This window comes from Bos indicus x Bos taurus, chromosome 9, assembly GCF_003369695.1.
Source record: "Bos indicus x Bos taurus breed Angus x Brahman F1 hybrid chromosome 9, Bos_hybrid_MaternalHap_v2.0, whole genome shotgun sequence".
Lineage (NCBI taxonomy): Eukaryota > Metazoa > Chordata > Mammalia > Artiodactyla > Bovidae > Bos > Bos indicus x Bos taurus.
This window is the reverse complement of record NC_040084.1, coordinates 103,491,900-103,497,508: the sequence shown is the minus strand read 5'-3', so window position 1 is coordinate 103,497,508 and position 5,609 is coordinate 103,491,900. Positions and strand designations below refer to the sequence as shown.

Here is a 5,609-nt window from a genome sequence, read left to right as displayed (position 1 = left end):
CAGCCTGACGTGGCAGACGGCCTCTCTTGCGGTTGACAGCGAGCTAACGCCTCTGTCACGGAGAGAGAGGACCCGCGACCTGTCTCCCTTGCTCGTGCCATCTGATAAACTTACACTTGTTGCTTCTTTGAGGCTAATTGCCTTCTTGCTGTGCTGCACTTTTTACGTTTTTCGGTGGAGCTGTCTTCCCAAGACAACGGAGTGTTGGGAGATGCCATTAAATGTCCCCGTGGTGAAGAGTGTGCAGGTCTCTGTGTCGCTGTGTTCGGTGGTACGGGATGATGATGTGAATATTTAGAATGTACCATATTTTTTTTTTGTAAATTATTTATGTTTTTTTTTAAACTTTTGGTACAGATGGATGAAACTTCTTTTGTTTTGCCAAAGACTGTAAATATTAATTTATTTGTTTCTCATGGTCAGATTTTCACCACTGAACCCTGCATTTAGCTAGAGCCTCATTTTTATACTTCAAAGGTTCATAACAGGAAATAAATTGTAAAAAGGTTTTCTATAAATCAATCTCTCTCCCTTTTTTAAAGAGCTAGCAGGGCTCCTGCCGGGGTTCAGTGGACGGACCCCAACAGGACGAGCAGAGCTCTGTGTCAGGCCTTCTGAGGCCGAGATGCAGTCGGGGGTCTTTGCAGAGCAGGAGGCTGTTGAAGGCAGGTCTCACCGTGGTTGGTGGAGCCACCCGGGTCACTCAGGACGTAACCCTAGGGAGTCCATCCTCTGTTGCCTCTCGCTATCCCACTGGGGACCGAGCGGTGTGGTGAGTGTCGGCCCCACTGGGACGACTCTGGGGAGAGGGGCAACCCACGGGGCCCCTCGTCATACGAACGGTGCTTCCCTGGACCAGTCTGGTTGCAAACCAGAGCGAGAAGCCACAGGAGGCTCAGCGGGTGCGTGTGCGATCATGGCGTTGTCTGGATAAGCCGGTCGCTAGGTGACGGGAAGAGGTCACGGGCAGCCTAGGCATCTCTGGCTGCCCTACTGCCCCCGGGACTTCTGAGCAGTACCGCGGCCTCAGTTAGGGGGGAACTGTGGGGGCTGCAGGGGGAGATGGACAGAGGGACAGCATGTTTGAAGCCTCGGGTGCAGGAAAGGCCTCCCGAGGGTACGGGTGGAGGCGAAGATCCAGCTTGATTTGGGTGGTGAACAGGAGGGTGTGCGCACATGGAGGAGGACGAGGCCAGACCCGGGGAAGGGCCTCGAGAGGCTCAGGGGAGCTGAGGCACGAGGCGATGAGGAGGGCTGGACGCGGGTACCCTGATGACCGGGGGACGCTGGCGTGCGTTCCGCCTGTGGAACGGAAAGTGGACAGGGGACGTGCTGAGGGTGCTGAGAAGTTGGGTGATGAAGCAAGACGCAGTTCCTCACGTTCCGATTTGGGGGAATGTTTATGGAAAGGCAAGTTTCTGGCAGACCCGCCCCTGTCTGCATGCGGTGGTCCCAGGACTGGTTTCGTGTCTCTGACCTGTGGGGGAGGCAGTGGCGCCATGGGGGACGGGTCTGTGGAGTCTCTTCCTTTTATGTGAGGCTCTAACACTCGGGGTGATGCTGTGCTCCGTCACTGTCCCTGAAGAAAAGACCCTCCCCACCCCCCAAACCGTGCCTTCACGCAATGCTCGGTGGGCGGCGTCGGAGGAACTGGAGGTGATTCTAACATGGGGGTGGGTCCAGCCTGAGGGGAGGGAGTGTGGGGGTCTGAGGCCGGGTCCCCCACGGCACCTCCAACAGGCCCCGAGGCCACTGACGGGAAGGGGTCTGAGGCCTCGGTCGTGGCTGAGGGTCCTTGTGGAGTCACAGCCTGCCTGGCTGGGGGTGGAAGGCCCCGGGGTCTCTGTGGGTCTGAGCTGCTTGAGCGGCTTGTGCTCAGTTCGTCTGTTGCACAAAGTGGTGTTTTGGCCAGGGGAGCTGGCGGTCGAGGGCTCAGGGACCCTTGGGGGCTGCTGCCTGACAGCTCCGCCACCCTGGTCACAGAATCAGGCTTTGCTCCTCTAAAACTCCTCATCTGGATGCCAAGGACCACAGCCCTGGGGTCCCAGGGGAGGAAGGGGGGAAGGTGGGGACCGTCCATGCCTGGCCAAGCCTGGGCCTCTGGTCCCAGGGGAGCGACTTGGCAGAGGGCAAGGGTCCGGAGATGACAGTGCCTCCGGCCAGCCAACGGCGACCTCGGCTTTGGGGAAAGCTGTGGAACTCCTACCGAAACGTCTGGGCCCTGAGCCGCTGCCAAGTGCCAACCCATCGCCTTGTCTGACCCTGGCTGATCTCAGCCCATGCTGTCCCCGCCGTCCAGAGTCCCCTGGCACAGCCACCCAGGGATGGACATGGAGGCAGCTCTGAGCCCCGTGGGGGCCACGTGGGTCCCAGTGGCCAGAGCAGGTGACCTGTGACCATAGGCTCCAGCGTGACTTTCAGGTCATATCTCTCAGCTGTAACAAGGCCTGGAAACTTGGACCGTTTTCAGCTGTTGCTTTTCCATAGAGTGACTTTTTGACCCCCCAGGCACACCAAGTACATTATGAGAAGTGAGACTTTGACATCTCCAGCAAAGACACACTCTCTGCATCGTTAGCAACAGCTCAGGCAGAAGCATCCCAGCGAACAAGCTTAGATCAAGTGCCCAAGTGTGGACAGGACCGGGTGGTCAGCTTGAAGAACAGCTACCCACAGAGCCTCAGACCCTGGCCGTTGGCTCGGGCCCCAGACTCCAGGCTCCCAGGAGGTCAGCCTTTTCTTGGCCAGATGGGGTCTCTAATGGATGAGCCTCGGGGTAAGAGGACAGCCTGCCTGCAGGACGGCCATGCACCTCCAGAGGGTGGATTCTGAAACGCGTAGAGTAGGAGGAGGAGAAAGTGTCCATAAAACCTGGGCGTACCTCCTTTTATGTGCTGCGTATTTACTTTCAAATAATTTATTATTTATATAACTGTGCTTTGCTGTTCAGTGGGTTTATTTTCAGCATCAGTCCTTCCAATGAATATTCAGGACTGATGTCCTTTAGGATGGACTGGTTGGATCTCCTTGCAGTCCAAGGGACTCTCAAGAGTCTTCTCCAACACCACAGTTCAAAAGCATCAGTTCTTTGGCGCTCAGCTTTCTTTATAAATCAGTTGTAGTTTAGTGTAAAGAAAAAGAATGGTTTTTCTTATGGTTTAAGATATATATTACAATTGGTAAATAAGACATTTATGTATATACAAAATATAATCACATAAACAGCATAGAATATATAATAAAATAATCATATATATTTAGCATCATATGCTTGTGCATACACACACACATGCCTCTGAATATATTATATAATAAGATACTTAATCAAATATTTTGCAAAAGGCAAAGGAGAAAAGGAAAGATACACCCATCTGAATGCAGAGTTCCAAAGAATAGCAAGGAGAGATAAGAAAGGCTTCCTCAGTGATCAATGAAAAGAAATAGAGGAAAACAATAGAATGGGAAAGACTAGAGATCTCTTCAAGAATTAGAGATACCAAGGGAACATTTCATGCAAAGATGGGCACAATAAAGGACAGAAATGGTATGAACCTAACAGAAGCAGAAGATATTCAGAAGAGGTGGCAAGAATACACAGAAGAACTGTACAAAAAAGAGCTTCATGACCCAGATAATCATGAGGGTGTGATTACCAACCTAGAGCCAGACATCCTGGAATGTGAAGTCAAATGGGCCTTAGGAAGCATCACTATGAGCAAAGCTAGTGGAGGTGATGGAATTCCAGTTGAGCTCTTTCAAATCCTGAAAGATGATGCTATGAAAGTGCTGCACTCAATGTGCCAGCAAATCTGGAAAACTCAGCAGTGGCCACAGGACTGGAAAAGGTCAGTTTTCATTCCAATCCCAAAGAAAGGCAATGCCAAAGAATGCTCAAACTACCACACAATTGCACTCATCTCACATGCTAGTAAAGTAATGCTCAAAATTCTCCAAGCCAGGCTTCAGCAGTATGTGAACCATGAACTCACATGTTCAAACTGAATTTAGAAAAGGCAGAGGAACCAGAGATAAAATTGCAAACATCTGCAGGATCATGGAAAAAGCAAGAGAGTTCCAGAAAAAATATCTGTTTCTGCTTAACTGACTATGCCAAAGCCGTTGACTGTGTGGATCACAATAAACTCCGGAAAATTCTTCAAGAAGTGGGAATACCACCTGGCCATTGAGAAATCTGTATGCAGTTCAGGAAGCAAAAGTTAGAACTGGACATGGACCAACAGACTGGTTCCAATAGGGAAAGGAGTACGTCAAGGCTGTGTATTGTCACCCTGCTTATTTAACTTCTCTGCAGAGTAGATCATGAGAAATGAGAACTGCTGGGGTGGATGAAGCACAAGCTGGAATCAAGATTTCCAGGAGAAATATCAGCAACCTCAGATAGGCAGATGACACCACCCTTATGGCAGAAAGTGAAGAAGAACTAAAGAGCCTCTTGATGAAAGTGAAAGGAGAGAGTGAAAAAGTTGGCTTAAAACTCAGCATTTAGAAAACTAAGATCATGCCATCTGGTCCCTTCACTTCATGGGAAATAGATGGGGAAACAGTGGAAACAGTGGCAGACTTTATTTTGGGGGGCTCTGAAATTACTGCAGATGGTGATTGCAGCCATGAAATTAAAAGATGCTTACTCCTTGGAAGAAAAGTTATGACCAACCTAGACAGCATATTACTTTCCCAACAAAGGTCTGTCTAGTCAAAGCTATGGTTTTTCCAGTGGTCATGTGTGGATGTGAGAGTTGGACTCACATATAAAGAAAGCTGAGCACCGAAGAATTGATGCTTTTGAACTGTGGTGTTGGAGAAGACTCTTGAGAGTCCCTTGGACTGCAGGGAGATCCAACCAGTCCATCCTAAAGAAAATCAGTCCTGAATATTCATTGAAAAGACTGATGCTGAAGCTGAAGCTCCAATACTTTGGCCACATGATGCAAAGAACTGACTCATTGGCAAAGACCTTGATGCTGGGAAAGATTGAAGGCAAGAGGAGAAGGGGACTACAGAGGACGACAATGTTGGATGGCATCACCGACCCAACGGACATGAGTTTGAGTAAACTCTGGGAGTTGGTGATGGGCAGGGAGGCCTGGCGTGCTGCAGTCCGTGGGATCGGACACGACTGAGCAACTGAACTGAACTGAACTGAATCATATAGATTTAGCATCATATGCTCGTGTGCACAGACATGAACACGCCTCATGAATATATGATATGAGACTTAATCATGTGTATTTAGCATTATATGCTCGTGCGTGCACATGTACACACGCCTCAGGAAGGCACAGTCTCTCTGTCAGGACTCCTTTCTTTAGAATCTTCCCTCTTGTACACAAGACTCAACGGCACTTCAGCTGAAGGTTTCAGTTGCTGGGAAGCATGAATTAGATTAGCATCAGGAGGGCTCTAGTAGATTTTGGAGTTTCTTGTTATGTTTGGGGAGCAGTAGATTTCCCAGGCAGCTCAGTGGTAAAGAATCACCTGCCAAGCAGGATATGGGTTCAATCCCTGGGTTAGGAAGATCTCCTGGTGAAGGAAATGGCAACTCACTCCAGTATTCTTGCCTGGGAAACTCTATGGAGAGAGGAACCTGG

The 5,609-nt window shown here is 49.9% G+C and overlaps 1 protein-coding gene across 3 annotated transcripts in view; it reads left to right on the top strand.

Moving 5' to 3' along the window:
• THBS2 (thrombospondin 2) overlaps positions 1 to 518 on the top strand; it is a 31,528-nt gene extending 31,010 nt beyond the window's left edge. For all 3 annotated transcript variants that reach the window (XM_027552070.1, XM_027552072.1, XM_027552071.1), the window contains one exon: positions 1 to 518. This exon is cut by the window's left edge and continues 1,515 nt beyond it. The gene's annotated coding sequence lies outside the window, so the exon portion shown is untranslated.
• The last annotated feature ends 5,091 nt before the right edge of the window (positions 519 to 5,609 follow it).